This window comes from Lycorma delicatula, chromosome 1, assembly GCF_047948215.1.
Source record: "Lycorma delicatula isolate Av1 chromosome 1, ASM4794821v1, whole genome shotgun sequence".
Taxonomy (NCBI): domain Eukaryota; kingdom Metazoa; phylum Arthropoda; class Insecta; order Hemiptera; family Fulgoridae; genus Lycorma; species Lycorma delicatula.
The window spans coordinates 59,396,926-59,423,463 of NC_134455.1; the positions used below are offsets into that span (position 1 = coordinate 59,396,926).

General features: G+C 29.7%; 1 protein-coding gene across 1 annotated transcript in view; it reads right to left on the reverse strand.

Moving 5' to 3' along the window:
- The window catches only part of hwt (SH2 domain-containing adapter heavyweight), a 426,431-nt gene that overhangs the window by 155,839 nt on the left and 244,054 nt on the right, over window positions 1-26,538 (reverse strand). The gene's annotated exons all lie outside the window — the stretch shown is intronic.

A 26,538-nucleotide genomic window follows, 5' to 3' on the forward strand; every position in this document is an offset into this window, starting at 1 on the left:
GAGGATGGGAGTCGAGCAATTTTGACATTCAATAAGGGAATATACTTCCTTTTTTTTCAGTGTATGAGTTTTTCTATAGAAAATCTTGGTACTCATTGAATTCAATAATTCCTTTCTTCTTTGGATTCATGGTGCAAAAAAATAATAATTCTGTTTGGTTGACTGTTAAAGAAATTGGACAATTCGTTTATTTCCAACAATAATATGACTAACCATTAACCTTCAACAAAATTCAATGTTTAGGTGTGAAAATATAAATACCTTACATATAATTTATTTAACACTACTTGCTAACAACATAATACTAATATTAATGAATTTTTGTTATTATTCTACAGCTTTTGATGGTAAATTATCGAAGATGAGGAAGAATATCTCATTTTAAAACAATCATTTACTCATAAAAATCAAAACAAATGATAAGTTTTTTTAGATACTATTGTAATAAATTTAATTAACACAATAAAATTAATCAGAGAAAATATTGAAGGATAACATTTTATAATGCAAATTCGAACTTTAAACAAATATGGCAAAAATATATAGTAGCTACTCGTCAAAACATACAGAATAAAAACAATAATAAATAAAAACAATATATTGAAAATAATTTATAGGAATACTAAACATATTAACAGTAATGAATCAATCATCTAGTGGTTTGTGGAAACCACATATATATACTCGTGCATATATATGTATATATATGACGGGTGATCGCGCAACCCAAATGATAACAAATTGTTAATTAGAAAGCCTTTCTATTAATTTACAAAATAATATTGACATTTATAAAGTATTACTTAAAAATTTATAATAAGTGCTGGAAAAGTTCACCATGAATTTCAACGTATGTATCAATGCGTATGTATTCAATATATTGAAAATAATTTATAGGAATACTAAACATATTAACAGTAATGAATCAATCATCTAGTGGTTTGTGGAAACCACATATATATACTCGTGCATATATATGTATATATATGACGGGTGATCGCGCAACCCAAATGATAACAAATTGTTAATTAGAAAGCCTTTCTATTAATTTACAAAATAATATTGACATTTATAAAGTATTACTTAAAAATTTATAATAAGTGCTGGAAAAGTTCACCATGAATTTCAACGTATGTATCAATGCGTATGTATTCAATATATTGAAAATAATTTATAGAAATACTAAACATATTAACAGTAATGAATCAATCATCTAGTGGTTTGTGGAAACCACATATATATACTCGTGCATATATATGTATATATATGACGGGTGATCGCGCAACCCAAATGATAACAAATTGTTAATTAGAAAGCCTTTCTATTAATTTACAAAATAATATTGACATTTATAAAGTATTACTTAAAAATTTATAATAAGTGCTGGAAAAGTTCACCATGAATTTCAACGTATGTATCAATGCGTTTTCTTACATTGTACAGACCTTTGTCAGTGTAGCAGCAGTGATATGTGACATATAGTCCTCAATATTTTGTTAAGTTCATCAAGTGTATGCGGGTTGTTTAGAACACACTATCTTTCGAAAAGCCCCACAAATAAAATTTGGAAGGACTCAGATCTAGTGAACGAGGGAGTCCATAGATCACGTGAAATTATCCGGCCATCGAAGAAATTGCATGCTACTGTTCACCGTGTGTGCAGTTGCTCCGTCTTGTTGTAGCCAGCAATCACGTTCATAACCACGTAGCAAAGCTATAAACTGTATGATTATTTCTTAATACCGTTAAGCTGTGGTGGTCTCCGAAAAAAAGATAGATCCGACAATTCTCCGACGAGATACACTATACACCCCAATTTTTTGCGAATGTAATGGTTGTTCATGGAATATACATGGGTTCTCTGAAGACCATATTCTGTAATTTTGACTGTTAACATATCTGCTGAGATGAAACTGCATCGCTGAAAAAACCTTGTCTAAAAGAGAAATGGCATTTAAAATTTTTTTCATAAAATACTGTATTTGTTTCTCTTTATCTGGTTCTTTGAGCTGATGGCTTACGTTAATCCGGTACGGATGTAATTTTAGAACTTTAGTAGCCTTATGAACACTTCCGTAAGATAGCCCAATCTCGTTAGAAAGTTTTCGAAAAGACTTTTTTGGAGAACGAAGAAAAGTACCATTTATCGTCTGCAGACTGTCGTCAGTTAAAACACTTGGGCAGCAGGTACGCTTACAGTCATGCACACTACCTGTACCCCGAAAACGATTAGATAAACGACATATAGTGGATTTGTCTGGCACATTAGCATCTGGAAAAGCATTTAAAAACTCTAGGCACTTCTCGTACGATTTCGATTCGCAGCAATTCACAACAATATAGACGCGTTGTTCTTGCGTAAAAAACATTGCTGCTCGGACTAAACAAACTGCTTGGTGCCACGCTCACTGTTGCCCGGAGGAGTGATCTAGCAGTGCTACCATACATTATTCTGTCACACAAAAAATTACCCTAATTAAAATATCTTTAACTGATTTAACTATCATTCCTACAAAGTAGAAAAATTTGCGTTGCGCAACTTTACGATCAACCTGTATAATAATGTACATGGTTGTAATAAGTCCTGTATTGGAGAAACTTAATTTTCATTAAATGGTAGATATGAACGATATATTTATATAAATTTAAGAACCAAGAAAGCCATCTTATGAATAAATTATGTATAATAATAAACACTGAAATATTAGAGGTACATATGAAATATATCTTTTATATTAAGACCAAAAATCGTTTTCAGTCATCCAATAAAAATTATTACATTTAATAAAGTATTGTGCAAAATAATACATTATTATGAAAACATCACTTGTTACAACAACATGCATTGTTTAAAAATATTAATATACTAATATATAAATGAGTATGTTTATATGGATCAAAGAAATTAAAGAAGACATGCAAGAATTAAATTTGACTTACGAAGATTTACTTAATAAATCCGAAAAATAAAAATTTGTTATTAAAGATTCGAATACCAACTTTAAAGTAAGAATTTTTAATTATACAAAAAGGGTTTATTCAAAAGAGGATCGTAAAACAAGATCATTAAGAATGACTAAATATTGGGAGAAAGTAAAAGCTAAGAACTTAAAGGCCAAAAGTTCGGCAAAAAAGACTTGAATTATTCTGACTGATGTGGTCCTTTGCGGCCTTAAAAGTAAAAAAAAAGAGTATGTATGTTAAAAAATGATGTCTGTTTTAAATTTAAAAGTATCATGTTTTAAGTATTCTCAGGAATTTCTTCAATTAAACAGAAAAAAAAATTATAAAATATAATAAAATAAATGAGATATTTGCATATAAAATTACGATATTTTACAAAATTTCAGGCGAACATATGCAACAAAAGTGCTTACAATTCTACAGAAAAGTCTATTCGCAAAATTGAAGGCGTCATAACCCATATTTTTTATTAAAAAAAATTACTGCATAATTGAAATAGATTTATAACTAACAAACAGTAATATTCTACACTCTTCAGGAATACTTGAAATTTAAAAAAAATTACAGTTCGAGAAAGAACTAAAATCTAATAACAGAACTAAAATCTGAAAGTAGGAGTTATAACGGTGGTTCACCTCTTATTGTTTTGCCTTATTACCACATTTTTGACAAAAAAACTGTAAAACTAGTAATTTGTGTGGTTTTTAATTATTTTGTTTTATTCTGCATATGCAATTATAAAGCAAAAAATTAATTATTTATTATCTAGTTACTATTAAAAAAACACTGGAATCCTGACAAAAATTTGTGAAAGTATTCTACCTAGTGGCAGTTATTATTAGCGTAGTTTGCTCACTTTCTGTGAGTATTTGTTTGTTTTATTTTTACAAAACATTTTGGCTCCAGTCATTCAGGAAATGCACTAAAAAATATCAATACAAAAGATTCAGACAAAAGTACTCAACATTTTCAGCGAATTAAATTTTCATTTTTGGAAAAGAAGTTAAATCTTTTTACGGATAACAAACTTAAAAAGAGACAATATTAATCTCAATCAAAACAGGAAAAACGTTTTAGTCAAAAACTAAATAGGTCTAAAATTTTATTTTTAAATTTTTTTCATAAAATATAGGATTGATTGAGGTTAAAAGAAGCTTCTTTGATGGATGGAAAGCTTTCAGGAAGAATTTTAAGATCAAGCTAATATGTACAAAGTTTAATCCAGGCAAAAGTCGTTATCGTATCAGTTCAATTAAAATTTATTCAACTGTTTACAGGCCAAGTAGCAATTTCAAAACAAGCGGATGGGTAGAAAGGAAACATTATTACATAACTGAAATTACATATATTAAAATATACCAACATTGCTTTGATGAGAATGAAACGCAATATTAAAAAAATTCAGTACATAGCCTAACACAAATAGAGAATACAATATTTTGTAGTAGATTAAGTAAATTAACTAAAATATTACTGCACGTATATTAAATTTAATGAAAATATTTTTAGAATAGTATTCCAGTTAAATTTCAAAGAAAGAATATTTTCCTTATTCATCAATTGTGGTAAATTTAATTGAAAATCGAACTTTTTTTAAAAATATTTTTAGCACAGGGTATCAGGCACAGCTGTCACAATAACTAAAAGTAGGTTCATGATTATAAATGTAGATAATTAATTAAAATCAGAATCATATGCTTTTCTCCCTGATAATTTGTGTGAAATATATAGATGCACAGCCGATAAGAGAAGAGTTCCTTTTTTAAACTTTTTTTATCGGCTTTTTTATTTAATGAATATTTTTGTTTCTAGGTTCTAAGTAAGAGTGAAATAATAGAAATGGAACTGATAAAAGATATGACATGCAGAATCACTTATAAGAATTTCTTTTGTAGGAAGTAATTGCAGGAAAAATATAAAATAGTTAACATACAAATCTTTATTTCATTTAAAATTTTTTGTCCTCTGAGAGTTGCTGCTTCGTCAGACATTTTTGCGTGGTGTTAGACTATTTCATATTTTATCGGGACATATCATACGCAAATTAAAATATTACGCTTTCTATCTGATAAGTAGGTGTAAGTATTTTGCTGTAATAATCTGCTGTAATAATAATTATTTTACTGGACAATCTCTAAGGCAATTCTTAACTGAATTTTTATGTAATTAAATAAAACAAAACTTTGCCTACTGGAGTAAAAAGAAAATATTTACTTGTACTGATCGAAATTATTTTATCCAAGTTTCAACATCGTGCTAGATTCACGTGACCACTTACTGCTATGGTATTAAAATATCAAATTCTTTAATTAACCGGTCAGTTATAATATAAATAAAAATAAAATTAGGTTGTAAAATAATAAAGTACGTTATCAAGAAAAACTTTTTAATTGCACCAGTTGTGAAAAAAAATCTTGCGCAGCTCTGCGAAAGAAGACCAAATTTTCGTTTTTTATTTTCTTTCCACATCCCAACTTGCAGCATCATAACGAACCACGCTTCTAACCTGTACTGTGTAAATTTTTTCGACCTTGAATTGAGCGTAACTCAACCAAGTTTCATTAAATTTTCACATGCACAACTTTAGATACACTATTACATCATATCTAAATTTAAATGAAATTGATCTAGTAGTTTTGGAAATTTTCGAGCAACAAAATTTTATACACAGAAATAAAATAAAATAAATTTTATAAATAAATAAATAAAATAATAGATATGTATAAATAAATATATAAGGAAACCTCAATTTAAATGAATGATATTTGCGTTCCCTTCATACCTCAAAAATAAAGAAAATTCATTTTCACCCCCCAACTATCACCGTGTAATGCTTTACCGTATATTTCTTCAAAAGGTTGCTAATAATCCGTTTTACAGTATGTAGTATTTACTAAATATTTTAATCTACCCACCACTTACGTGTCTATTTGTTTTTAGCTTATAAAGTTAAAATCCAGAATTGGCTTTTACTTTACTGAAATTTTATTTATGTAAAATAATTTTTCTTCTAAGAACATTTACATTCTTCTTGTTAAATTACCAATCCAAAAGATCTATTAAAACAGTTCACGGAATTTATTTTTTAATTAGATCGTTTGTAAAGAAAAGTGATCCTTGAAGATACATTTTAAAAAATATCTTTGAAACAGAATTCCTAATTGATTTAAAATTTGTCAGTAATGATCTTAGAGAACTGTTGATATCTGATCTCAGTCTGTGAAATTCTTTCGTTTCTATTATTTGTTATTAGTATCTTCCAAGCTATGATGAAATACAATTTTTTAACAGCATTTTTATGATTTAGATACTCATCATCAGTGTTAATATGGCTAAGTGTAGCATGTAGCGTACTAAATAATCATCAATAAAGATTTAACATAGTTTATTCCTACTGTACAAATAATAATTTTCAATAATAACTTTTCTTGCTAAAACGACTACTTGTAAATGCTCCTGAATCAGATGAAGCATATTTTTAAAAGAATTCTGCAAGCGTTTTGTGTACATATTAGATTTATTATAATGATAGTTTAAGAACCAGTAACGAGTTACTGAAAGTTTATCGAAAGAACTATAAATTCTGATTAAAACTTATCAAACGTTTAAGTTGTTGACTGTACAAGAAAAATAAAATTTCCTTTCTGAGTAATAAATTATTATATTTCTTATAAAATATTTATGTAAAAAAAAAGTAATTTAATTTTTGTTTTAAGTTCGGTTCATAAGTTCGAATTTTTACAAAGGGTGTAGAACTCTAATAAAAATGTTAAAAAACTTAACTTAAAGAACTTGTTTATTGAAAGAAAATGAGGTAAATATAGCTCTAATATTCACAACTTTATTATTTTATCCGATGACAGTTAGGGCGTAGTATTCGTTTTGTTATTCATTTTAATAAAATCTTTAGCTAGTCTTAATAAATTATTTTCTTTTTTAAATAAAAAGTTAAAATTTTTATTACTTTTAGTAAGGGAGAAGTAAGAGAGTTTCCATTAAGACCAGTTACGCAAAAATTTACTCAAATTATTTAATGTGTCTTATCTCTGGACCGGTAAAATTACAAATATACTACTGCATTTACATTTTTTGTTCCTTTTATTTTGTTCAAATAAGATCAAATACTGTAATAATGAACGCCACAGTTTATAAAATTTGATCGTATAGTACACAATAAAACAGAGTTAATGTAGCAGTATTTATAATGTCTGTACTTGTTTGGACAAGTACAAATTTAAGATCTTTTAATAAAAAAAAATCATATTGCAGAAGTCATACAATTTAAAATTCAGAAAAACGCCGCTCTTCACCAGGCTTCTTCTTTCCTTAATTTTGAAAAAATATTTTTTAGAAGATAAAAATTTGATAAAAAATAAAAAAAGAATAAAAACGAAACTGTAATCTTTATAAAATAAATGGTGCAACATCAAAATTCTTTTCTATCTCGGAAATAGAATTGAGTTTGACTGTTTTATGTATGTTTCTTTGAAGTGCTAAAAGAAGGTGAGAAAACTTTTACTCTTACATTTTCTGCTTATTTTTTCCAGAACAAACTGCTGTAATTTAATGTATGACTTGGTTGAAACATTGGTTTTTTATTTTTATTCAATAACGAACATATTTACTTGCTTTTTGCTTCGTAAATTTAACAACTATTTTAGCTTCTGTAGATAATGTAAAATATTTAATTTTATTGTTACTATTGTTAATATTATCTTAATACCAATTACTATAAAACGTAAATCTGAATAAATAATGTCACCTTTTAGAGATGGCGAAAATTAAAATGAAATTATTCAGTTTGAACTAAAGCCGGCTTGAGTTTGATATTATCTCATCCTTATCAACCGACTTCATTATCTATACACAAAGGAATGCTTATCCGAGAATCAACGACATAAAACATTAAAATTTGTGTACCATTGATATTCAATTTAAAATGAATCAGATAATGAAATTCATTTAAAGCGTGATATGCAAGTAGATCTCATATCACATATACGTTCTGAATTTGATTTTACATCACTGTTATTTTTTACAAAAATTCACTAACAATTCTGAGATCTTTTATAGACTGATATTGATTTCCAATCATTTGCTTAGCAAAGTTTTTGTTAAACTATTCGAGTTTTTTTTATTAACGTCAAAATAATGTACTTTATTTGCCCATTTTTCGAGATAATTCATTTTCTAATGACTACACGTATTTTAAAGAAACCCATTTTAAAGAAAAAAAAATAAATACATTAAATAGAACATTATTTAAAGAATAGTTCTGTGTAGTATTGATAAGCAGTTTTTTAAATACGTTTTATTACTTAAATAGGTCTAATTTAAACAACCTAATTACTAATATACAACAACCTAATTTATTTATATATGTGTAAACATCTGAATTCAAGAAACCTGATACACTTTTTTCAGTTAAGTGAAATTAGATTCATGACTCGTTTTAAAGATTATTCTTACTCTAATTACGTAACTTGCAATGCCTGTAGTAAAGACGAATAGGCCAGTATCCGACTGTTAAAGTATAAAGTACCTAATTACATTTTTAAATGTTCACGAAAGCCGATTTTAAGACGATTCAAATTAAAAAAAAAAATGTTCCGAATAAATAAAAATGTTTCTAAAAATAAGTGATTTTCGATTCCAAAGTATAGAAATGGCTCTCAACCTTGAATAATTAAGGAGGTAAAAAAATCTACATAAAATTTTAGTTAAAAGGTTTTTATAAACGAGTATGAAATAATTAATTAATTTTTGATAATTAATGTAACTAATATAATTAATTAAGAAAAGAACAAGGTTAAAACGAGCCATGAATCCAATTTTTATTACTTCTCACTAATGAGATAAGAGATTTCAAATAAGCTTCATCTTTTATTTTATGTATTGCAGAATTTTATTCACCAACTTTCTTCAAATCACAGTTTATAATCAAACAATTAAAAACGTGAATAATGTAACAACTGAAACTATTTTGTATATTTTTTATTAATCAAGAGTAAATATTTTTTACAAATTTAATTAATTTTTTTAATTAAGATTAAAATTACTGGGATTTTAACTAAAAAAAAAAAAACACAAAAGAATGGTAATTTTTTTCTATTTATTTTTTTTGCCGCAGTGTTTAATTTATAATCGGTTCCAATTTATCTGAACCATAAGTAAATTTCAATACAAAAAAGGTAGAGAGGGATTTCCTCAAAGAACGGTAATGTATCTTATACAGTATATAAATAAACTAAACGTTAAGTAATAATCTAAACGTAACAAAATAAGTACATACAAATATGATTCCAAAGAACATTGAACAAAGTGCAAAATTCAGAACATAAAACGCAAAGAAAATACCAAAATATAATCTTATCAATCATACAAAGAATAACTAATTAAACAAAGAAACAGTGGAACAAGTCAAAGAAACAACAAAAGCAAATGTCGAAACGAAATGAAGAATTTTGACAACGCACAATTTTCTAGGGTAGCTGATTCACTTCAAATTTCGGAGAACTTACAGATCTAATATATGTGGTCGCTTAAGCGTCTAACGTCCTCGCTGTTACGCAGGAGGTTAAACGCGAGCCAGTTCACGTGTTATTTTACCCTCATTTTGTATCTGGTGCTGAATCGCCCTATCTCTTCTCTAATGGTTTGTATTCCCATATAATCGCGTATTTCAGTGTTTTTCGCAAGTCATAGAGCTTCTGTTATATTTCTCAATAGTTTGTTCTGGAATCGCTTTACGACTGCGATGTTATTCTTGCTTGTCGTATCCCCACAGTTTGATTCCGTAAATCCAAATCGGTTTCGGGAGCACTGAGTATAACAACTGCTTGTTAAATAATGATAGTTGCGATTCCCTGCCTAGCAACCAGTACATGTACGTCTCCCTGAACTTAATGTTAACCTGCGTCCTTTCTTCATGACATGACTCCACGTCAGATGGCGATCCTGATGCAGTCCTAGGTATCGCACGTTATAGCATACGGGATGAAACTTCATTAAGTTAAACTCGAGGGCAGTTATCCCTCCTCATCGCAAACATAAAGTGCGTAGACACAGCCGGATTAACGTTAATCTTCATCTAGCTAGCCAGTCGTTAATTAGACCGGCTTACCCGATTTCGGAACTATTTCTACCTTATATTCCATCGGGAAGCTTGTAGTTTACAGAATGCCATTAAAGAGTCGTATTGTATACTGGATGGCCTTGAATGGAAGCATAAAAAGAATCTTATTAGTTATCAAGTCATACCCGGGAGCTTTCTTTGAATTCCCTCCCCTCCTGATTACTTGCAGAATCTATGCTGTCGCGAAAATGGTCTCAATTGGACTACTCAGGAATTCAATTATTTATTCCTCATCAGCCCCTCGTATGTAAAAAGGCTGAAAGACCGTCTCAAGATGCCTTGCGAATACGTCAACTTTCTTCACTGCCGCTTCGAGCCCATGACCCATCCAACGTTATCAAAGGTGAGAACGATAGTGGTGGTCTATTGAAGTACTTCGTAGTCTTCCATAGTGAGTAATCATTCTTTTTAAGGAACTTTCTAAATATCTCATTTTTAATAGACCTCAGCAGCCGTTTTAATCTAAGAGCAGCCATGTTCATAGATGTTCTATTCTGAGGCCTTCTGTAATACTGCTACTTCCTTCGGATCTGGGACCTTCGTCAGATCCGACGGCCAGTCGTCTCTCAGATATGACATTCAGGCGCATGTTGGAAATGCAATTTCTTTAAGCTCTCCTGCGATTAGTGATGAACTGGGAGCCCCATACAGAATGCCTCGCATTCCAATCACCTCCTGCTATAATACGGCTACCCAGTGTCGAAAGAATTCACAGAAAAGATCATCCTTGTTCACATGACCGCGAGGACTGTATAATCATAAAGGTTCAATCCAGTCAAGGATCTCAATTTAGGATGCCTGCATTCCGATAGTAGATGATGCTTTATAACATTTTTGACGAGTAATGCAGTACCCCCAAGGGCCTTACCTCTGGGTAATTAGTCGTGTAAACCGAGTATCCCCGGAGACGAAAATAATTACGGTTAGTGAAGAGCAATTTGGAGATAAATGTAACATCTAGTGGTTCGGTAATTACCAATGCTTCTAGTTCATGAAGTCAACAAGCGAGACCATTCATGTTACAGGCAGCAATCCTAAGGAATCTAGCCATCAACGAATTTCAGCAACCGTCATGAAGAGTAGGCTTATCAGATTACCTATTTGGTGTACAAGGAACTTTATATCAGGGTGGTCGGATTGGCACAGCGCACATGTTGCTGTGGTATTTCTGTCCTGTCTAAAACAATCAGCAGTTCTATAGCTCTCTGCATAGTTAACACAGCGATATAGCAGCACGAAATTATTTTTCGCGTGTCCGTATTGCTGGAATCTCACGTATTGGCCCAAACGGAAAAATTCCTTGGTGTTTCGAATCTAACTCCATAGTTGGCAATATATTTTAGGTTAAAATATATTATCTCTTTGTTATTTCCATTCGGTTCCAAATTGGCAATCGGTTCTTTTGTCACCCTGTGGCGCGCGTCAATTATACATCTTATCTTGTGTCCAGTGCCACCAAATCGACAATCTTTTTGTAAGCGTCAACATCCTTCGAGGGAATTTTTAGTTGCTTAACATTAATTACCCTTATGCAGTAATCACTTGGTTACAACTGATTCAAGCAACTCGTAAAGTCTCATTACATCCGTCATCTTGTATAGCATAATCGGTGTCAGCTTAACACAGTTCTCCCGGATATTTTGAACATCCTCCATCGGAAGGTTGTTGAATTTATTAGACACAGGCAAATCATTTGCGGCGTCTTTTGGACATCACGACTTTGGAGTACCCAGAATTGGTATTGTTTGCAACGGCAGGGGAGAATCTGTGAATCAGCAATCTCAATATCAGTTATGCTTTCAAATATGTCACCCATATCGAACTTTTAATTAATTATTCCTGATCTGTTTTCGGCAAAAAAGCTTCCTGAGGTCCCTGTTTGAAGACATCAACGGTCCACGCTTTCTGTTATATAACAAATTAACACTACTAGAAGTTTCGGTTTCATTTTTCTACGGTATTAATTTTTTTAAGAGTAAGAAAAAAAAACAAAATTATGAGTGAAAATCATTCCTAAATGATTCGCTTAACTCAATTAAGGACGTAACGAATAATTAATTTTAAAACTGAACGTAGATGATAGAAAATCCTGTTATCTTGTCGCTATATCTTTTCTGATGATGATTTTTAATTACAATAAAAAAATAATACTCGTATGTATTAACAAATTATGTTTATGCTTATGTGTGAATATAAATCTTTGATTCCTGGTTTCTTCTGATCATCTGATTTCTATACTTACAACAGTTTTTGATCCTTAATAATTTAGTTTAGTGCAGTATTTACAAAATATCTTACCATCTCATTTTTACATCACCGAAAACAAATTATAGGGTTTACGAGGAACACTTATAATTACCTAATGAGAACAGTCGAAAGATTATTTTATTTTATTTGCTTATTTTTGCGTACAGTGTATGTTAAATTAAAAAGGTTTACAAACAAAATTTCATTCTGCTTAGATTTTCTTTCAACTTTCCATCAAAATAAATTATAATAGAGTTTCTAAGATGGTAGGTTTTTTAATGTGTTTCTAAAAAAAATTACATAGCTGTATGTATTTATATTAGAAAAAAACTAAAAATGATGGCACGTATCGCAGAAGAAAATGCATTACTTTGGAGGGTCGTTTTGTGAAAATCATTGCTAAGTTTTTTTTTAGAAACGGATGGGATCGCATTTTACGGAAAGATCGATGACAAAATATTTGTGAAAAGATCGATGGAAAGTTATTTGTCTCAATAAATGAAAGTCTTCTAATTGTTAGATTTTTTAACAAACTTCTGCCACCATTTCCTACGTCTAAAAGTTTTTTTATAAACAACTTCACAAATACTTTTTGGTGAGATCAATGTTATCAGTTGTTATTTATTTAGGATCTTAACAAGCTATTGTTACCTAATAAGAGCTAGTATTATTAGCTAATTAAGAGCTATTATTAGGATCCTAAATTTAAGAACCTAAAAGCGTAAATATTTTTGAAAAGAATTTTTCGAAAACGTTATTAAATCGGCTGTGGACACTCCCTGCGATTTACAGAATAAAATAATTATTTTTTCAACGAAAAGTGTGTAGCAAGGCTAAATATGATAATTCTGCTTCATGAGTCGGATTAAATGTTGGACAAACGGCGTAACATAACCGTAATATGAAAAAGATAATTTACATCAACTGTTGTGCTCTATTCATGCGTAGCAAAAGTCTGACCTTAAAAACCCTACAACTGCGCCATCCAGTGCCACCCATCAACCTCATGCCCCTGTGACTTTTATACTAGAAGTTAAAGAGAAATATTGCGGAATAAAATATGAGTTGGGAAAATCCTTACCATAGATGCCATACTTTATGTCCTTTTTTATTTATGAGTAATGAAAAATACTACTTGATAACATTTTTGCTTTATTTGTAAATGTTACAAAACAGTTTACATGCATTTATTGATGTTGCGGAAATATCTTTCCCGCTAAATCCTTGCGGTTGATTACTGAGCATTCGGGTTCTAAACGCGATCTCTATGTTTTTTTTTTAGACTAGGGGTGCCCAATGTATGGAAAAATGGATTATGTACCGCATCAGCGTTAGGCGTTAAAATATAGAATGTTTTGTTTTAAAATTAATAATATAAGGGAAGTAAGATATATACAGCAAGTAACCAAGTATATGAAATTACCATTAATTTGTAATGGAATCTGAAAATATGAAACGATTATCTTTAAAGCTATCGGTAATAAAATTTTCATAAAAACATTTGTCAAAAAAATAATAAATAAACATAAGATGTATTAACTCTACTAATTTATTTTTAAGGAATTTAAACTTGAAAAACGAATTAAGGTAAACCAGAAATAGTACCTATTGTATATTACGTATTCAGTAATACGCAAATTGTAGCTAAGTACTAATACTACAATTATGAATAAGTTAAGAGCTAGAAAAGGTTTGAAAATTTTCCAAGAGCGATTAGCAAGAACTATAGAATTTATTATGAAATAAATAAGGGAAAACAACGTTGAAAACAAAATTTGAGCATTGGACTACGGCAATTAGGAAAGAACTTCGTTCTGATGTGAAGTAAATAATAAAATTGCGAACAAATAAATTTGTGAAGGTTTAAGGTAATAAAAAATCTGATGTGAACATCACATAACTTCCTTGTACGCCTATTAAATTACATATACACTTGTTTTTTTAAATGAAAAGTACATAAAATTGTATTTCCTTAATAACTTCTGATATTTTTCATATTTTTTTATTGCTATTATTAAATTATTATTCATCGTAATTTTTTTACAATCAGAGGATAATAATTATTAATAAATCAGTATATTTAAAAAAAAAGACATGAAGTCTGATTTGAACCGTGTAAAATCCAAATATTTCATTAATTAAATTTTTATTTAGCTATAATTCTGGAATCAATGAAAATAAGTACCACTTACGATATATCGTGGAAAAGCTCTCCATGAGGGCTTATTACTGCAGTTAAAAAGTCGAAAATCCAATTTTTTTTTTAAATTTTGGGCATTTTTTGATACTTTTGGTTTCAATCGATTGCAATAAAAAAGGGAGGTGCACAACTAACTAGATGTTACAACAGCCATAAATCCAAAATTTCAACATGCTACGGCTAATCGTTTTTGAGTTATGCGTCATACACACGAACGCACGTACATACGTACAAATATCACGTCGAAACTACTCAAAATAGACTCAGGGATGGTCAAAATGGATATTTCCGTTGAAATCTGAAAACCGAAATTTTTCGCGATCACATTACTTCCTTTACTTCGTACAAGGAAGTAAAAGTTATGTACAGTAAGAGATTGTCAAATTATATGCGATGGATTATTTAAAATTTTTAGCAACAGTATCGCTAAACTGAGATAAGTGTAAACGGAAAATAAATAACATACAATGATCGGATTATTGATTAGATGGAAATTAAGTTCGTTTTAATTGTTACTTTAAAAACTGGTAAGCACAAGCAACATAACCTTGATTAAGGTATAGTTTTTAATCTTTTTAATGATATAACACTGTTTCCAGTGAAAATCTCTATTATGTAACTCTATTCGACCGGCATATTTATGTGGGTTACTTATGGAAATGTGATTCAGAATTCTTTGTTGTTATTATGTATTATATTTGTATGCGTTTAGTTGGGAGAAATACAGATTGATTAACATTTAGTAATATGTGAGTTTTTTTGACGGTTCCCTGACTGATTATTCCAAAAAGTTAATTTTTACTATTTCACGGCGGACGTCCGTCGAGAACGCCTTCATTCCAAAAAAGATAGACATCTATTTGAACGATTGTATAATCGTTATAATAGTATTTAGGCAAATAAATTGTTTCATTTGAACAGTTTTAATATATATTTATATTCCATAAATTTAATCTTTCAATTTTTATTTACCAAACTCTTTCCAAACAAAAGATCACTATAACATTGATATAAACACACCAAAAATTAATATCGGGGCTTTTAAAGTCATGCGACCAATCCAGCGGTCGGGAAGAATTTCATTCAACTAATCACGTTATGCCAGTGAGGAGACGTACCACCTTGTTGCCAAATAAAGTTCTGTGGTTGATACTGCAGTTAAGGAGAGAGCCATAGTTATAGCATATCAAGATTGTACATTCCAGACACACTTGCTTCCGCGAAAAAAAACTACTTGTAAACTTGCTGTCGGGATACGGCACAAAAAACATTCAGTTTGGGGAGCCTCGTTCACACTAATATTTTATGAGGATTTTATTCAGATTCGCACATTATGATTGTTTATGTTTCCATGAAATGTTGATTCGTCACTGAATACGACACGATAACAATGTATGGAAATAAAGGAGTAAACATCGTTTAGTTCTGTAACCATAAAACATGTCTAAGAACGTGCTTTGAAGTGATACCTATGTAATGCAAAAAACCGCATCGAACAGTAGTTTTTGAAGAATATGGTAACAGACATACACACTAACACACAATATCTTAGCACTAACACATATACATCTCCGTTCCGTCGTAGGTAAAAAAACGACTTCATTGACACGGTGCATCATTAAATTTGTAAAGTTAGCATGCAAACCATAATCTGTATAATTAGAGCTTGCGCAGAGCTGAAACTCTTTGAATTGCTCTTTTATTTCACGTATAATTAAATGCGGAATTTGAGAAATATTACGCAGCTTTAAAACCGACATTCATTTTGAAACACGCTTTATAATTCTTTTAAATAAAATTGCATATATTTTATTTAATAACCATCCTAGCGTTATAATTCTGTTTGCTGATAAACCAGACATTATGGGAACAGATATTCTAATTTTATTTAAATGTTTTAGAGAAAAATTTATTAAAACTTTTTAATGTTGCGTGAAAAAAATGTTATTGAAACTGGGAATCAAAATCCAGTGCAATCGAGATCCAATATTGTAGCCAGCAATGCATCGGAAATTAACTATTCGATAGAGTAAGTATGAAAAACTATACTTTATCGGTTAAACGTAGATTTTTTTCTTAAACCAAAAAATAAAATTTTATTTATTACATTCTGAAGTAACAGAGCTATATCATTTTGTACCTAGCAAGAGGTTTATTTACATGTATCTGAATCCGACAGAAATGCTCTAAGAGATAAAATTTTATAAAAGCTTCAAAAATAAACTTTGTAAGGACTTTTGATAACCATCTGCTCGAATGAAAATCAAATAAATATCAGTGCTAATATTTTGTAATTATTTATTTCATATAACTATTTTTAAACTCTGCAATGAATTGTCATAATTATTTTTTTAAATATTATCTTAAGTTAGGTATTATACAACTTCTTTAAACTCTATGTCAAAGATTTTTTTATTAGAGAAACTGTTATTAAACATAATGAGAAAATATTTCTATAATAAGACAATATTATTTTATTAAGTATGAAACAGAACCACGACCAGTACCAAACAACAGGCAATGAATTTGGCTTTTTAATATTTTGGTCCACATAAAATCACTAAAGTTTTCTAACGTCCGACATGAGTTTGAATTTATGTACCTTTCGGTTGGTCTTCAGCTTTCAATTATCTATTAAAAAAGCATTGCTGGTATTTAAAATAAAAATTGTTACTATTGTAATTGTTTGTATTTGTAATTGTTAGTATTGTTGGTATTTATTTATTTTTAATATTAAATCTTTTAAATAATAAAGAGAAAAATCAAATTAAAATTAAAATTTTATAAATAATCAAATTTTTTGATGACCCAAAATATCGCATAATAAGACAAATTAAACAATCCTCTAATTCAACAGTTATCTAAATTTAAATAAATTGTCGAAGTTAGGCAGACACAACAGTTAACATAAATTTATTTTTATATCTTCTAATCTAAATGCAGGAAATAAAACAAAAAAGAAAAAAATATTCGATTAATTATTACATTATCAAACACAAATAACAAAAGACAAAGTTTATTTTAATAGATATACCAACCATGGAAAAATACGAAAGATACAACAACAAAAAAACAAACTAGCACAACTACACGTCTTGTTTTCATGTTCAAAAGAAACGGACTGTCCTTTACCCATCATTGAAGCTAGTTCTAAAGATTTATACTCATCGACAAAGAAGTAGCACCACCAACAATGTGAAAAATATACAAAAGTGGCTTATTGTGATGTAAGACAAGTATATTTTGATTGAATTTCCTTTGGGTAAATTTTGTGATGTACTCCTCTATCGGTATTAATATTCTTATGCATATATACATTACTATACTATATCAGCAACAATGAGATTCCATTGTCCCTCTAAATTAATATAAACTTATCAGAAAAAAGCGAAATTCAGTGGACTTTTTATCCGACTTTATTTGATTCGAACAGTACTGCGTAATAGATAAACTATAGAATTTACCAATTGTTATTTAAAATAGTAACTAATTGTAATTTCATTAACTTAGAAAACTTTCTTTGGACAATAAACATTATCAACGTTTTAAGTCATCATATGGATAATACAACTTTTAAAAATATTTCGATATTTTCTTTTAGTTCTTTTAAACTTCCGAATAAATTAATGAACTCAGTCTTTTAATACGTACATTTATAAAATAATTAATTTTTTTTTAGGTTAAAAAAATTCTCATTGCCATGCCGTATCGGATACTATTTTGCTTACATTTATTGTTGACAGAATTTATGGTTTAATTTACGAGACATGAATATTAACTAAGGACGGGATGGCACCGATATGATATGATATAATATTCAATTCAATAACGTAGCTGAAATCAGTCGGTTCACATAAAAAAGGAGGGCGATGCAGAATAAATTTTGCATGATTTGTCCGCTTAAATTTTGTCCAACACAATCCCTTTTACACCCTCCTCGGCTCACTTTCTTTTTGTCTTCATATTTCTGTCTCTCTCTTTACTCCCTCGTCAGTTTGTCTCTTTCTCACTCACTCGCTTTCGTTCTCTCTCTTTCTATGATGTTTAAATGTGATCATACAATCGGCCACTCAAACCCGTCTACTCACACGCTTGTACGGGTACACATACCACAGCAGGAGAGGATCGTTCAAAACAGTGACTCTCAACTCTGAACGGCAAAATATGAAATATAGTCGCGTTAAAGCACGCTGTTAGTGAAACGCTACACCGATATTGGTTTTATCGTTTGCTACCATGTTGCCTGTACATGTATCGCCCGGCTTTCAATAACAACTTCTATGGTATGAGTAACCAAAACAACCCCTTCCCATCGCCCCTACTTCACATTTTTACCCTTCTCTTCACTATTCTCCTTCTTCGACGTACTACTGCGGGAGGTATACGCAACACCCTTTCTACGTGAACTGCCTTCAAAATACATTTTAAAGGAAAGAATCTCAAAACGATGAATGTATGTGAGAGAAACAAAAACAGACGTAAATGTGTATTTGTGTGTATATATGTTATAAATTTAACGTCTACATTTTCCTCAAGAAAAAATCTGTTTCATTTCAGAACCAAAACTTTTTTATCAAGTTAACTTAAAATATCCTTATTTTTTACCGTTCAATTTCCTATTTTTAAACTTTTCTTTTAAGCAAAAAGATTTTCTAGAGGAAAGTTGTATAATGTATTTCTCGTGACATTAAACGATTTTAAAATTAAAACTTGTACTCATTACAGTGGGTGGTTATAAGACACTGAATACGGTTTGAGAGATATGTTTTTTTTTTTTTTTCTGAAATGACAATCGACTACAAAAAATTAATCTATACGTTTAAGTATCTTTATCTACAGAAAGTAAAACATGAAATATTTAACTTTTTTCATCAGTACAACTCACGTAAGTACAAGAATTTATTAAGTTTTCTCTGAGATTAATGATAACTTCTATAGGGCCACTATAATTTCTTTGAGGAAGAGTGTAAGTAAAAAGATGCAAAGATTTCTTTCTTCTTTAAATTACACAATTTTAACGAAAATCCTACAAAATAAGATCAAACATCTTGGTGCATCATCGTTGAACCCTTGAATTTATTATGTAATCCATCCTCCTAAATATAAAAGCATCCATGGATAAATTGGGCTACACAAATCAGGTTTCGTTTAAGAACGAAAGATCAAATAAAACTAATGACGAAATTGAAAGTAATATGCTTAACGAAATACACATTAAGTACTAAAGTTAATACCTATTTTCTATGAAGAGGCCCAAAAGCTTATCTATATCTCGGACCTTCTTTAATATTTGTGAATAATTTTTGTAGATAAAAATATTACAAATTCTACGCTAACAAAGATGTAATCTATCCCAAACTAATTTAAAGTAGCACGAAGTAAAGTTTCACATCTACAAAAATACTAGAGAATTCTGAAAAGTAAATACCGACGGTGAATAAGAATAGGAAATACGTTTATTCTTAATTAATAACAACTATATTCAGCACGAGTTTAATTAACGAATAAATAAACAAATTTAAATATTAAATTATTTTAACACCACACAACCTTCGGTGAAACACAAACAGCATGGGGAATAACTTCATGTAGTTCATACGAACTACATAACAGTAATCAATACACATCATTTTCACATGTAGTACATAGCTAGGATGTGCAGTGGAGTTACAAATACAGCATGAGAATAATGAGAAACTCAAGTTCATTCATAAATGTGTTGAGTTACACGTATATCTTCAGAATAATGAGCAATGTCAGTTATATTCGTAAAACATGTGAGTTTTAGCGGGTATGGTTGAACTTTATTTAATCTCTTTTAAGACTGTCAGCAATACCCGACCTTGCCGAGTTAGATGAGAATAACTAATCTGGTTTTTGAAATTCCTTTACAACAATGGTTTTCTAAATGTGAAGCACGAATTTCAAAGAGGCCCAAGGGGATCCTTGAAAGTCTGCATTTTCTTTGGAGTTAAAATTAATTTAATGCTATAATTTTCAAATCATTGTATAGGTAATACTAGATCTTATTCGATGTTTAATAAACATACCATTACGAAAATCAGTTATAAAACAAATGTATTTTTTATTAAATAATAAGAATCAATATTATCAAACGTTGCAATAATGCTGTCAGGGATTTTTCAGGTTTAAAATGGAATAAATTTAACTCGCACATGGAAAACCTAGGCATGTTGAAAATTTAAGTAAATGAAAAAAAAAAAAATTTTATCAACCAGCTGGTAGTATACGAGTTTAATTTTTGAAAGCAACTGTTTTCAATTGCACTAGAAAGAGTACACAAAAGATGTCGAATAGATAGACATGAGTAGCGTTAAAATTAATTTGATATTAAATAATTAAATTAAACCTTTCTTCTCAAACCTTTCGATAACTACTAAAAGAGATGCACTCGTTTCAATTATATTAAATTTTATATCTTCGGGTAGTTTGATGGATGTTTAAAATATTTCCAATCAAAGAGTTTTGGATTTAATGAAAAAAGGTATTCAAAAACACTGACTGATTATAACCATATCTTACATAAGGCAGTGAAACTACAGAAAAACTATTAATTTAAAAAAGATTAAGGAATTTTAATCTTTTAAAAGAAAACAAAGAGTTGGAATGTAATACAATAGTAAAATACAGTCAATTTATTGAATGGCTTTTAAAAAGAATAGTTTTAGTCGGAAAAATAAGTTGTATTGTAAAAAAAAATTGCATTTTTCGTTATCAAACATAGTGCCACAAAAGGAAAGAGGAAGTAACAATGTCTGCTATTTTTATTTTACGAATATTTATTGACAAACTTTTATCGGATGAAGAAAATTGCTGGTTTGGGAAAAGCAGCCTTAGTACTTATTTTTCAACAAATATTTAGTATAAAAGACAATGGAAAATAACTGCATTGAATTTTCCCCCTACAACGCTTGATGAGAACTTTGTTTCAGTAAACAAGTAAGACAATTTGAAGATCAATAAAAGAGCGCTTCTAGTTGCAATAGAATTTTTTAAATACCGATAGTTCACAATTTTGATAGGTTATTATTTTTCAGCTATTAATCCAGCTATTACAGTCGATTATGTATATTTCACTTAAGAAGAAACAAAAAAAGACTAAGAAATTACGAAATGTTAATGAGAAATTCATATTAACGAAACTGAAACTAAAATAGAGCTTACGAATCGGTTTTTTAACTTTAAAAAAAGGTATCTAACCTTATAGCAATTTCTTTGTATAAAATTTTGATCAACAAAGTAAGTACCAACGGAAAACCCTAATCTATACTAAAAGAATATTTGCTTGTCTCACCATAAAAAGAACCAGTCAGCATATAAAATGATTAACAAAAATCCTTCTCTACATTATGTAAATAAATAACTTGTTAAAATGTATCATGACACTTTCAAACGTTAGGTCACTTGTCAGTGGACCAAATGCAATATATTAATATATATAAAATAATAATAATAGTATATGTACATATTAAATAATAACAGTACATATGAACATTATACATGTACAATGCATTTTGTTTATCTAAAATGTATTGCCCCGATTTTCATTAAATGTAATCTGAAATGAAGGATTAACTGCTTCGTTAATTTTTTCTAAATTTTATTCTTAATTAAGCAATTTACTACTAGGCACAATAAGAGATACGGCAAAATATTATTAGATAAAGTTACGAATAAAATAAAATCAATATCCACTAATGTTGTTTTATGAATAAATTTTTTTAAAGTTTATTTACAATCGGTTACATTTATATAAACCTCGAGTAAATTGGATCACATACCAAATCACATGATAAAAAGTTCTCAACTAAATTTCTGAAAAATTACACACTAGTATTACAAAGAACTTTTGTAGCAAGCAGGGCATAGAGCAAGTAATTATGAACAATATTTAACACCTAATAGTAGAACAAGAGACAGTAAAATAGAAGTCATAAATATCAAGAAAATCGATAATGAGAAGAAAAAGAGAAAGAAAAGGAAAAGAATATGCGATAAATTTCAAAATAAATATTGAACAGATAATGTACGGCATTCACAGCTGAAGTTACACTTACAAAACTGTAGTCACAAAGATCCAGAACGTGTAGTCGTTCAAATCTTCTAACATCATCCCCGATGTCTAGGAAGTTAACGGCTAAGTGACTTACGTTGTTAAGTTACAGTTCGTACTTTGAACGGAAACGTTGTATCTTTTCCAGGACGAATCGTAAACCTAAATATTCGTGTATTTCACCGCTGTTTTTAAATCAAGATGCGTCTGTTATACACCTCGCTAGTTTATTTTGGAAATTTCGACATTGGACTTGTTCTCAATATCCCGGATCCCGTAGGTCAAAATCAGTTTTAGAATTGTTGAGTACACCGGCAGCTTACTGATAAAGGTAATTGAGAATCTCTACCAGACAACCAGATATTTCCTTGAAATTTTTCTCAAATTGTCTTCTGCTCTCTCTTATATGAACTTTCTACGTTAGTCGACGGTTGAGGTGTACACCTGGATACCTCACATTGCGGAACTACAACGCCATCAAGGTGGACCCGTGGGCAGTCACCTCTCCACATCGTTAATGTCACACGGTTCGATTTTGCTTGGTTGACGCGTATTCTCCATGTACTCAACCACCTGCTGATTAAATCCAACACAAATTGTAGGCTATTTGATACTATAATACCTGTGTCAGTGTATAAAAACTATAATACCTGTGTCATCCACAAAAGAAGCAACAGTAACCTCGTCTGTAATTGGAAGGTCTGCAGTAAAGATGGAGTGTAATACGGGGTCTAAGACAGAGCACTGAGGAATCCCCGGCTTGATTTAGAAGAACGTGAACGACTCCTGGTCGTAAGAAAAATTTCCTTTTAGGTAGCCGCATAGAATATGATAATAAGGTAGAGGAAGGCCCATCTTCAACTTGTACAAGGTCAGGAAGACGTCAAAAAAACGGAAGTCTTTTTGAGAAAATATTTTAATATACATATCGAAAATATAATGAAAAAAATGATTTAATTTTATAAATTTTTAAAAACTACAAGAGCAAAAATTATTACGTTTATTATTTAAAATCACAGTAAGTTTGTAATTATTATTTGAAAATTATCTTCGCAAAAAAAAAAAAATGTATTTCAGTTTAAAATAAATTAAATTAACTGGCCCACTATCACTTCAGTGATTTAAAAAAAGTTAATTGTACAACATAACATTTTTCAATTCATCTTGTGTAGAATCAAGGAATATTTATTTATTTATGTCAAAGCAACAAGTGACTTTATGCCCAATTAGTTACTTTATGATAGATGAATTATGAAGCATATGAGAATGCCATGTCTGACCGAACTTCAAACCCGGAACTTCCGGATGAAAGATCAGACCACTACCACTCCACCAAGGAGATCGGCGGCAACGTTACTGTGATAATAGCTATGCAAATTTCTCTGCTATTTAGGAAAAATGTAGAATCAAATTTTAATGCTTTTCTTAACATCTTGTACAAATTGATAGTTCTTCTAAAGTTCCCTTCCGTAGATCTGACTTATGGGAGATCAGTTTTACAGCATTTAGAAATTGACTTACTTCAGTATTTATAAGAATGTTTAAAGGGAAGATCGCCCATTATGTTTTCGAGTTTTTTGTTTTTTTTACAAAATTAGCTATAAATAAAGTTACTTTGTAGAAATGGATTTTGTTACTCAATTGGGAATTTTTTCACTGTAATTTAGCCAGTTTTCTGGTTTTTTTTATTAACTGTAGAAAATCTGTAAAAAAATATATTTTATTGTTAAGAATATGGCAGGACTTTTATTTAACTTGCACTCTTTCTTATCAGCGTCAAATGAATAACGTGCAACAAAATATATGAAATTTCTCTTAAAGAGTAGAAAAATGTTTAGATATAATGCGGTAATGAATTTTTTTCCAAGAATTGCCTGGTTACTAACAAATACGAGTAAAACTTCTGTATTTGTGGCAATTTCAACATTGAAAACATTTTGTACATACAGATATTTTGCAATTATTATAGATATTATCGGATGCCAATTCAATCCACGATTCCTAAAGTAATTATTCATTTCTTTTAGGACCTGACTTTGCAATATGAGATAAGAATAGGAAAAAGTTAGATAATCAATAACTACGTTTTAAAATGTAGATAGAAAAAGTTATTCTGAGTAAAATTATCATGAAAATTTATCAAAAAGTATTCAGCTAAAAGTAAAACTAACTCAAATTTGAGATAATTTACAATAATATTTGCATTAAGTAAAAGTAAAATTTTTACAGCTCAAATATTACGTAGGACTCAACTATTTAATATTTAAATATCATACCATAGTGTATAAATTTCAACAAGGAAAAATTTTGTTAGTAGATTTTGATATTCTAAATTCATTTTTCAAAGCTCTGTTAGCCAGTCAAGACTAATGAAGAGGAAATTCCTGAATTCCATTTTTTTCCAGCGCGTGAAGTTAATACTACGCCTCGTCTGTTCTGCTATTGTACAAGAATTTGTTTACTTAAAATAAGATGTACAGTAGAGACCGAATCTAGGAGCGTGGTATATTTATATCCTTCAGGCGTTTATTTATTATTTTTTTAATAGAAGATAAGTTATATATTTTTTAAAACACCCCCTAGTAAAATAAAATCTATGTTGTTTACATCGCTTTATGATCTAAGAAACATTTTTTAGGGAAGAGGGAGGTAAAATACTGAAAACAATTTCATCGACAACTGAACTCGTTGAAACTTGACATAATGATTTTAATAGCGTTAATTAGATAATACGTTTAGTTTTAATTCCTGAGATTGTATTTAATAATACATTGTGGTTCTGTTCTGATTAATAAGCCGCATAGATTTCTTCTACAAGCTGCAGATGAGCAAGAAAATTAATCGTACATCCTTTCATACTCGTATTCATTTACTCACAAATACTGAACGGAAGGATATTAATTTAAAACATATTTAATGACTAAAATCGGGTGAAAACATTGAATAATAATAATTTGTTCTCCTTAAAAGAATTCTCTCCGAGAAAGAGGAAAGAAGTTTTAAAAACGAAATATTATCTTCATCATTTGAACAAGGGATGTAACATTAAAAATGGGGGTAACCATGGTGTTTTCTATCTTAAATCCTTATGATAGCCTAGGATTATAAAGACGAACAGTATACAAGGTTAGGGGATAGCCGAGGGGAAGAGCGAGAAAGAAAAGAGTACCATCACTTGATTCATTGAGAATATAACAGCCCTGTTTTGCTGCACTGGTGCTGCCGCTGATGCTACCATCGCAGACCTGCTTCAGACAATATAGCCTTAAATCATCCCCTTGAACTCAGCGCACCCTCTCAAGGACTTAGGGGTAGCAACGACTGTTAGGCTCTTCATCCCTTCAAGACAAAGACTCCGCTTTATGAATCACATTTACTAAATGCCATAGCGAGCTATACAATAAGATTTCAGTAATATATTATATTTCATTAAACTGCTGTAGAAAGTAGTTTAACATAATAATTACGGTAAATTCTGAATAAAGCAAAAAAAAAAAAGAAAAAAACCTTTACAATAAATCAACGAAAAATGAAAGAATTTGTAGAAATATTAACAAAAAATCAATAAACTTAATAATTAAAATGATTAAATCCTAAGAATTGAAAATACGTTTTCGAATTCGATTTGCAACATTCTTATAAATTTGTATCGATATTATTTATAAGAGCGGACTCTTTACTCGTACTCTACTTTAAACTCGACCATTTCGCTGCTCGTTATAGTATGTAATTTCTTCACTAGGATTAAATATCTCATTACTTTATGTAAATTAATACTTTTAAATTAATGAACACTGGAATTAATTCTCATCTATGTTACTTTTATAAATCTATTAAAAAAATATTAATGATATTTTTCAAATAGTACCTATCCTCCCATTACTAACCAATCAAATGGCAATCTTCTAGAAATATTCG